Source organism: Chelonoidis abingdonii, chromosome 3 (genome assembly GCF_003597395.2).
Source record: "Chelonoidis abingdonii isolate Lonesome George chromosome 3, CheloAbing_2.0, whole genome shotgun sequence".
Taxonomy (NCBI): Eukaryota; Metazoa; Chordata; order Testudines; family Testudinidae; genus Chelonoidis; species Chelonoidis abingdonii.
Window position 1 is genome coordinate 116,487,444 of NC_133771.1, and position 10,501 is coordinate 116,497,944.

The following is a 10,501-nucleotide window of genomic DNA, read 5'->3' on the forward strand; positions in this document are numbered from 1 at the left end:
GGCAGTTATCAGTATTACCAACACCAAGCATTCATCAATCAGGCCTAAGAAATCATGGGATTTAAAATATAACAGACTTCAGCTTCACTTTATAGGCTGTCTGGTCTTTGAGGCTTTAAGGAAAGCTTCAGTCATGTGTTCCAGTTTTTTCTCCACAACATGGGAGATTAGAGTGATTGAGGTGCTGTTCATCCCCTTAATTCAGGGTCAGGGCACTGATCGGCTACACCAGCTTGTGGGGTAAGAAATCTGCCGGAAAGCATCCCTACACAAAGGATTGTAGCCACTGAATCACTGCTCCTCCCAGTGATTCAGTGATTGTAGCCACTGAATCACTGCTCCTCCCAGTGATTCAGTGGAGCAGCTCCTCCTACCCTGCTGCAGCTTTCCAATATACCTTGCACGGCGGCCCTTTTCATGATGCAGAGGTGATGCATAGATAGCCCTTCATGGCCCCCCAGTCCTCTCTCACAGCTATTCTGCTGTGTGGGCTTCCATAGTACAGAGGACTTGGTATTGCCCCTCTGCATCACAGGTGAAGATCACCTCATATATTTTAGTTGAAAGAGAGAGAGATAGGGAAGTAGGGGAGAAGAAAGTGTAAGATATGATCTTGAAGTTAATTTCTAAAATTCACTATTTTCATAGTGTTGAATTTGTAGGCCACTAGTGTCAGAGATATACAAAAGAACAGAAAAAGGTTAAAAGTTTTATTTCTTTTAGATTGTTCTCTTACACTTGAGTATCTAATTTCCTTTTGTCCACAGAAGTGGCTTCTTATTCTTTAGTTATTTACTCTTGGTGGTGGTTGGGGAAGCGATGTTCTGAGAGAAGCATGCAATTTTAAATTCTCTTTCCAAGGCAACTTAGATGAATGCTTTAAAATAGCTGGTTCAACTTCCTGACTGTCCTTAGGAAATGGATATGCCATTATTTATTATTTTGCATTCACACAATATGTAAATCTTGTCACTTGTCTTTTTAAAGAGTAGGCTTGATGGATGGTTCCGAATGGGTTCATAGATCAGAGAATGCAACATCTTGTTTTCATTTAAAGTCTCTTATTTATTTGTATTACTGTAGTACTGAGGCGGCCTACTCATGGATCAGTTCCCCACTGTACGAGGTGTTCTGTACGCACACAGAACAGAAAGATGGTCCCTGCCCCAGGGGCCTTACGGCCTAAATATAAAACAAGAGACAACAGATGCATATAGGAGTATAGTTAAAAAAAAGGCAGTCTCTCTTTTCATTTGCTTCTTTCTGGATTACATGAGTTCAGCTCATCCTTGGTATATTGCCAATGTTTTTGCTAATATTGGCTTCATACCAGGATCTATCTCACTTCTCCATTTGTTTTATGTAACGTAATGATGACACAAAGGAGCGTCTTTCTAGCACTGGTTAAAGTCACACTGATTATATAGCTGACATGACAGCTTAACATGCTGACCATAATCAATCAGTGTGTGATGACTTCACTTTGGATGTAGCCAGCTGTGGGCTTATGGGAATGGTGTGTAAAATGGTTCTTTGAGTATCCTGGAAGAACCTTTTGGCTATTCCCTGCCTCATCTGCTGCAGTATAGTTTGAGCCCAGCTGCTTATTCTGAGGTTTGTAGCCTAAGGTTATGTCTGCACTTAAACTGCTACAGTTGCGGTGCATCAGTGTTGACACTACCTATGCTGACAGGAGCAGTTCTCCCATTGGCATAGGTAAACCATCTCCCCTAGAGGCAACAGATAGATCCATGACCTAGCATCGTCTATACCGGGGAGTAAGTCAGCATAGCTACATCTCTCAGAAGTGTGGATTTTTCACACCACAGAGAGATGTAGCTACAAGATGAACAACAAGGAGTCCAGTGGCACCTTAAAGACTAACATATTTATTTGGGCATAAGCTTTCATGGGTAAAAAAACCTCACTTCTTCAAATTCCCAAATAAATCTGTTAGTCTTTAAGATGCCACCGAACTCCTTTTTGTTTTTGTGGATACAGACTAACACAGCTACCCCCTGATACCTAAGCTACATGGAGGAAAGTTCCCAGTGTAGACTAACCCTAACTAGAATATTTTATGTGCTGGAAATTTGTCTTAATTTCCAAGGCTCAGTCCAGCTCCTAGTAAAGTCAATGAGAACCTTTCCACTGACTTCAATTGGGGTTGGGTTGGGATCCAGAATTCTAGGTGTTCTAGATAGGGTTTTCAGTCTAGGGTTGAATATACGATCCTAAGCAGTACAGCTGGATATTTTTTTTCTGAGAATAAAAGGTTACTACCATGCACAGATCTGGTGACCAAAGTGAACAGAGGAGCTAACTTGTTCCTGCCAGACGTTCATAGAGAAAGTGAATCAGGCCTTCTTAAGCTGACACAAATAAGATGCTGTGCATGATTCCTATGTGGACGAGGGTGAACATCTCTGAAATTGTGTAGAAGCAAAGCATACAAAGTGCACGTCCTCACCTGAACAGGTGGTAGTCCAAAGGATTTCTAAAAATTACTTTATAAATCTTATATTTTGATGACTTCTGAAATTGAATTCAGTTGAGCTGAAGACTTTATTGCAGTGAATTTCAATGTGAGTCAAGGACCAATGGACATGAATAAGAATTAAAGAAATGCAAGAAAATAGCCCTAATAAAAAAGCACAGCAATTGGATGGCACAGTTAGATTGAGTCCTGAACTGTCATTGATGGGTTTCTCAATCTTGTCAGTAATGATGGTCTCCCATGGTGCCAGCAAACTGCGAGCAATTTTCTGCAGTAGCTGCTGTGACCAGATTGTATTAAGATGAAATGTTGTCATGAGACAAATATACGAAAGCTTCTACTTGCTTCTGTCTGATGCAAGGAGAAAAACATCTTTCTCTGCTTGGTGAAGCAGAGATCTCTTCTTGAAATGAGATTGGAAGAAAATGTATTGGTGTTTCGGCTGTATGCCATTTATTGTGTCTTTATTAGAGACAACATTCTTTCAGTGGAGCCAAAATGAGATTATGTATATACAGACTATTTACAAGGTATCGGAGGTCATTTGGGTATTTAGAATTATACTTCAACCACAGTAACCCTTTCCTGATAGAGTACTGAGAAGAAATGCTCTCTGGACAAGGGGTATCCTAACATGAGCGTTTGAAGCTATATTTGGTTAGGGCTAATACATGGATTTTGTATGAAGTCTCAAGAATAAACACTGAACAGCTCCAGTTGCTAATCAGACAGTAGAACAGAGTTGCTTGGATGGGATTTTTTGAGACATTGAAGTGAATGACAGCTGTCTGCCCCAGAGATAGACAACTCATGTTAAATCCATTTGAATCTTTTGTTTGTTGAGATCTTTAAGATGATAACCTGTACAGCAGATTTAGCTATTTTCAGTTATAATGAAAAGCAGCCTTCACTATACTGAAATCTGGAGACAGTAGGAAACCTTCAAGACCAATTAAGCTTAAACAAGAAAGCTCAAGGAGGAAGTTTTTTAAGATTTGTGATGTTACTGTTTTTTTTGTGCTGGTGATCAATAAAATATATACCAGCAGATAATGCCTACATTGGGTATAACGATGATCTTAGAAAATTAAAGATAATTAAAATACTGCTGTGTAAATGTTGTGGACAAGATTCTTTACTTTTTATACTTGACTTTAAAGATACATCAAACAAACCTTAGTTTATATGATTATAATGTAGAGCTAAAAGAGTATCTAGTGGCTCTAACGTTTCAGTTGCACTCTCTGTAATCAGTGCCCAACATTGTTTGGGGGGTTTTTTTGGTACAAAACCTTATTGCAAAAGAAAGTTGTTTGAAAATATCAAATTGCCTATTCAGTAGTTGCTAGTTTAAAATAAACTCTGTGTACAGCCTCTTTCTCCCACACTACTGTGTCATTTTTTGCAGAATAATCTTTCATTTCAAAAATACATTGTCCTCTCTGTTGCCATCTCTTGTGACTTTTATTACAAGTTCTGTCATGTTTTGATGCTTTTCTTAAAGCTCCACCTCCTAAAGGTATGTGATAAACTGAGGTTGTCTACTTTCATTTCTTTTTCAAAGTAAGGTCTAGCCCTCATAGGTGGGCTGAAAATGTGAAAGCATGAATCCAAAAGGCTATGACATTAAAAGATAAACTGGCTTAAAAATGAGATTTGTACAAATAGATTTTTTTGGTAGAGGGAAGGCAGGGGTAGACTCATGATTTTCCAGTGGTTGAAATTGGTGACACTGGCATGCTTAAGACGAAATAAGTATAACTGATGGTAGAGTTGTTTTCCTGAGACTGCAGACAGAAAGCTTTGGGGCCTCTACTGCTGCTCATAGCTCTGCCAGGCAGCCACAGACTATCAACACAAATAAGGTCAGTTTCATAATTGCTATTTTCAAACTTGTGAATGTCAGTGAATGGATAAGACTCACGTGAGCAGAGAGAGGCTGCTGTAATAGGACAAACTAGAACAATGAGGCTGGAGCAGAGGTAGAGTAGTGGGTACACCTGAACAGGCAGAATGCTCTGGGGTGGTAGTGAGAGAGCGAGCGAGCGCGAGAGAGCGCATTCTTGAACTTCAACCCTAGAGAAGGGGCAGGAAAGGTAAAGGCTCAGGGAGGTGCTCCAGATATATGAAATATAGTCTGACAAGAGACTGTTGTGACTGATGGATCCCTCAAGCTAAGTACAGTGCTAGCACCATAGAATCCCAGCAGCTCATATGCCTTGCAGGCACCCCCTATCTTTCATATCCGCCTCTGCCTAGTGCGTTTAGCCTTGTTACTTGTAAAAAAATTTAGTAACTTTTCAACTCTTTGCCAAAATGTGTGTTGATAAAAGTATTTGGGCAGCTAGAATGAAATGAGTATTTGGATGTAAAAGTTCATGAGTTTTCAAGTTGTCCATTGTAATACCTCCCTTTTTCCACTGACCATGACAAGATGTGGCAGTTGTAAGACTACATGGACTAGACAGGAAAAGTACTGTACCTTTCCTTCCCCTTATTTTGTCTTATTCCTGTTCTTTAAATGGAAATAAGTAGCTGATCTTGTCCTGTGGATACTATTGTGAATATTACAGCTTGTTTAGTACATAGTAATGCTTAAAAATGTTAATATCTGGTTGCTGAAACCTTTTGTTGTGGTAATTTTCTAGAACTTGACTTCCTAGGTTTGGTTTTAAGTTCCAACTATTATTTAAATTGCAACTTTTACAGCCAGTGACTGAATTATCAAGTAACACCTGCCTTGAGTTGCTATAGATACATCTGTGAATGTATACTGGACACTAATGAGTGCAAGGATATCAAACAATATAAGGGGCATAAAAGGTGGAAAATGTTAAATAAACCTGGAGGGCCAGGGCACCCAAGATAGCTAAATCATGAAAAACTATTTTTGTAGTTGAAACACAGGAAGGATTTTTGGCATATCGTCTTGATTCACTAGTCAGGTATATTATAAAACCCGCAACATATATCTTAATTGGCCCATTATTGTAAGAGCCCTTACAGTTTGGGTATAGAAAACATACACAAAATCATCTCTCCATGCTCCAACTCTCATTCACTTCTCTCCCTCTCTCTCTCTACTTTTAAGAATCCATGCACTGGCCTCTGATCTTATTCTGTATCAGATTCCAAGTGCTCATTCTCATCCTGTATGCTCTCTACAGCAATTCGCAGTGTAATTAAGGCTATGTCTTCACTAACCGCTGTATCGGCGGGAAGCAAACGATTTCTCGGGGATCAATATATCGCGTCTCATCTAGACACGATATATCAATCCCTGAACGAGCTCCTATCGATCCTGGAACTCCACCAACCCGAACGGCGGTAGTGGAGTCGACATGGGGAGTGCGGACGTCGATCCCGCGCCGTGAGGACGGTAGGTAATTCGATCTAAGATACTTCGACTTCAGCTACGTTATTCATGTAGCTGAAGTTGCGTATCTTAGATTGATTTTCCCCCGTAGTGTAGACTTGCCCTATGTTACCTATCAACTCAGCACCACAGGCCTTACTTCCATGATGCTCAAATTAATATAGGTTCCCTCCTCAGCCACCCAAACTCCACATTCTACCTCATCCAGTTTCCTTCCTTTTCTCCCCTCTCCCTAAACAACCCACATTCTGTGCTCCTTTCAACGCCCATTTCTTCCCTTTTCTTCCACATTCCTTTACCTTTAGTTCCCTCTTTCTCCTCCTTAAATCTATTTTCTCCTCTTTCATTCCCTGAAAGACCCAGTCCTCTCTCCTCTGTCCTCAGATATTTGCCCCTCTCCCTCTCTACTTCTCTTATATCCCTCTGGCCCTCAGGAAATATCGCATTTTACTCTGCCCCCCTCTTTCTCACAAGGTCCCTGTAGCAGATTGGGACTCACCCCTGCAGCACCTCCTGCTGGTCATCTCAGGGACTTAGTTCTTCAGCCTCCAGAACACCCTCTGCAGGCCAGTGTCCCGCTGCCACTTGTCCACTGTGTCCCCCCAAGGACTCGGGTGGCCCATTATCTGGGATGCTGCTGTCTGGCAGTACACCCCTCAGTCTCAGGGTCTCCCCTCCCTGGGAAACCCCTGACCCCCTATCCCCACCTCTCCTCAGTCATAGGCTACTGCTAGTCACCAACTAGCCCCCACTCGCTGCAGCAGACTGCAGTATAAGCCACTCATCACAGCAGGGGCGGCTCTAGGTATTTTGCTGCCCCAAGCACGGCAGGCAGGCTGCCTTCGGTGGCTTGCCTGCAGGAGGTCCCCAGTCCCGCAGATTCGGCGGCATGCCTGCGGGAAGTCTGCTGAAGCCGCGGGACCAGCGGACCCTCCGTAGGTATGCCGCCGAAGGCAACCTGCCTGCTGCCCTAGTGGCAACCAGCAGAGCACCCTCTGTGGCTTGCTGCCCCAGGCATGCACTTGGTGTGCTGGTGCCTGGAGCTGCCCCTGCATCACAGGCAAGGGAGTTTTGGACCTGCTGCTTTTCTCTGTAACCCAGGACCTCTATGGGGCCTTGGACAAGACCCTGCAGTCTGGGGAGTTGCCAGCCTGGAGCTCCTGAGCCCCTCTGGCCTTTCCCTAGCCCTGCCTCACTCTAGGTACCCTGAGCTTCCCAGCAGCCAGGCCCCTCTCTCTCTCTCTCTCTCTCTCTCTCAAAGCAGAGGGAGACTGTCTTTGGGCTCTTGGCTTCACTGGCCTCTTATAGGGACCAGCTGGGCCCTGATTGGGGCATGTCCCCCATCTGAGCATGCTTCCCCCAATCAGCCCAGCTTTTCCCCTGCCACAGCCCTCTCCCAGGGCTGTTGTTAACCCTTTCAGGCCAGGAGTGGGTGACCACCCGGCTACAGTCCCCCATACTTTGTCTTCTCTCAACATCTCCTAAATCCCCCTTCTCTCTGCCTCTCTTGGATCTCCAGCCCTTCTCCCCACTCCCCACCCCCCCCATGTCTTTTCAAGATTCAGAATATGTTCATTTTGACTTCCACTTGCCTTGAAGTGAATGCTTTGGACCTTATCTAGCATCATTCATAACTTGGAGCCAAATAATCCTGGCAAGTGTAAATAAATGCTTTTGTAATAAAAATCGTGGAGGCAAGAAATAAGGCTAGATTTCTGACATTACTTCCCAGCAGTGCACTGAATCTTTAGGACAGGTAGATATCAAAATGATTGGCTGAGAGATTAAACTTCTCTGCCAGCTGCTCAAAAGATGTGTTCTCAGCATCTAAAATATCGGCTGTCATAACCTCTTAAAATCCTACTCCTTGTGCAATGTGATGCCTTTGCTGGGATGGGAGAAAGGGTTACCTCAGGCAGGGATCTGATATGAATGGATATTGTACTAGCTTCTCTCTACTCTCCCCCACCCCCATTCAAGATTCTCAGTGGGAAAGTGGGGAGTTAAAGATTAAAGTGGAAGAGAAATTTTAAAAGGAGAGGGGCCCAACAATCTAATTCATTTTCTAAATAACCACAATTTGTTCACCACCAATCCATTGCCTTTTATATTTTTCATTGACATGAGGTATTATGTAACTTTAATTAGGAAGTGCAAAAGCACAGAATCATTTAGTTATTTGCAGCCTTCCCAGTTCATTCCAGATTTTTTTACCTCCTCAGATTATATCTACAAGTTTCTTAAAAACCTTTTTTGCAAATGTTAATGATTCTGATTAGATACATTTGTAATGTGTAAATCTTCAGTGATTCCTTAAATTTCTGTAGCATTTTTCATCCAGAAGGATATTAGGGCACTTCACAAATTATGGGCCAAATTCAGAGAGAAGAAATGTTACCACTATGTGAATTCAATAAGTATCCCTCATTTTAAAGTGTGTGCATCCATGTGCATGTTTTAGGAAAAGCTATGTAAACACACTTTTAAGATGAAAATTGATACAGCTTTGGCATTCACAATAATCTGCATTTCTTGCAGTATTGTAAAAGAGAATTGTGTTGACTTAATTTGTTTATGCTGGTGACAGTGGAAGGTTGAATGCCTAAGCTAAATTTAAATCCCTATGGTCAGGTTAATTCCTACAAGTTTTTTCCCCTGCACATTCTCACTGCCCTTTCTCCCATCTCAAAAGTAACAATACAAAAGAAATATAACCTCCCCAACCTTTTGACTTAATTTCACCCAGTATGGTATAAGTCTTTACTGGCACATCTAGCGTTGTATTTTTTTTTAAGCAACTTAATCTGGAGTTCACTAATCATGAAATAATTGTGCCAGTTAGTTCCAGGGATCCATTTGTGGCCCTCTCCCAGGCTTCCCTCAACTCTTCATGATATCAAAATGAGATGCCATTCATTGTGCAAATCTTTGTAATATGATTTATCTCTCTTCCTCTCCTTCATGCTTCTGTCATCAATGAAATAGTTATCAGTATTGACTTGGCTCCATAGTTAACAAAAAATTCAGACAAAATCTTTCAGAGCTCATTTCATGCCCTCTTTAGACCTGGGTAGGCATCACTTTAAAGAGATGAGAGCACAGATATACACTCAGTTTGTTTTGAATGGTATCTTTGCAGCCATAAGGGCATAATGTTTGGAGCACAAGGCCTAGCCTACACTAGAAAAGGTTTCATGGTATAGCTACACCAGAAACCCATCTTGGGTAGACACAGCTTATACCAGCAAAAGCACTTGTGTCATGGAATAATTCCCCACTCTGAACCTTAGCTTCCAAAAGATGGGGTACCAGCATGAATTCCTCTAAGCTCAATTACCAGCTTAGTACTTGTAGTCCTGCCACCAACCAGGAATTCCAGTGCCTGGTACACTCTGGTCCCCCCCAAAACCTTGCCCGGGGACCCCCAAGACACAGACCCTCTTGATCTTAACACAAGGAAAGTAAACCCTTTCCCCCACCATTGCCTCTCCCAGGCTTCCCCTCCCTGGGTTACCCTGGAAGATCACTGTGATTCAAACTCCTTGACTCACTAAACAGAGAGGAAAATGCACCTTCCCCCCTCCTTCTCTCTCCCCCTCCCAGACTCTCCCTGAGAGAGACAGTAATCCTAACACAGAGAGAATTTAGCTTTTCTCTCCCCCTTCCCTCCTTTCTCCCCACCAATTCCCTAGTGAATCCAGACCCCGTCCCCTGAGTCTCACACCAGAATAAAAAAAACAATTCAGGTTCTTTAAACCAAGAACTTTTATTAAAGAGAGAAAAACAGTAAAATTGATCTTGTAATTTTAAGATGAGTTCAGTACAGAGTTTTTTCGGATAGACGCGGGAATACCCTCCCAGCCTAAGTATACTAGTACAAATTAAAATCCTTCCAGCAAATCAAATTTGACTCTGTCCAGCCAAATACACAATTGCAAATAAAAAGAAACAACTACATAGCCTAACTCGCTTATCTACCTCTAGTACTCACTTTATTTGAACTGATAAGAGCCTTATTGAAATTGAGAGAAACTGGTTGCACATCGGTCACTCTCAGAACCAGAGGAGAAACAACACCAAATTCTAACAGCACACACAGAAACTTCCCTCCCTCAAGATTTGAAAGTATCCTGTCCCCTGATTGGTCCTCTGGTCAGGTGTCAGCCAGGCTTACTGAACTTGTTAACCCTTTACAGTCAAAAGAGATATAAAGTACTTCTGTTCTATTAACTTCTACTACCTGTTTATGACAACTCGTCACCATTATAGTTCATGCCAATTACCCAAAAGAAATAAGGCATAATGGCAAAGCACTTTTTTTGCCAGTATAACTGTCTTTGTTTGGGTTTCATAGATTCTTCTGGCCTTAAACTCAATGAGACCATTAGATCATCTAATTTGACCTTTGGTATATTGCAGGCCATTACATTTCATCCAGTTACCCCTTTATTGAGTCCAGTGAATTGTTTGACTAAAGGGGGCCTTTTAGAAAGGAATCCAGTTTTGATTTGAAGATGTCAAGTGATGGGGGAATCCACCACTTCCTTTGGTAGTTTGTTCAAGTGGTTAATTACTCATGATTAAAAGTTTGTATCTAATTTGAATTTGTCGGGCTTCAGCTTCCAGCT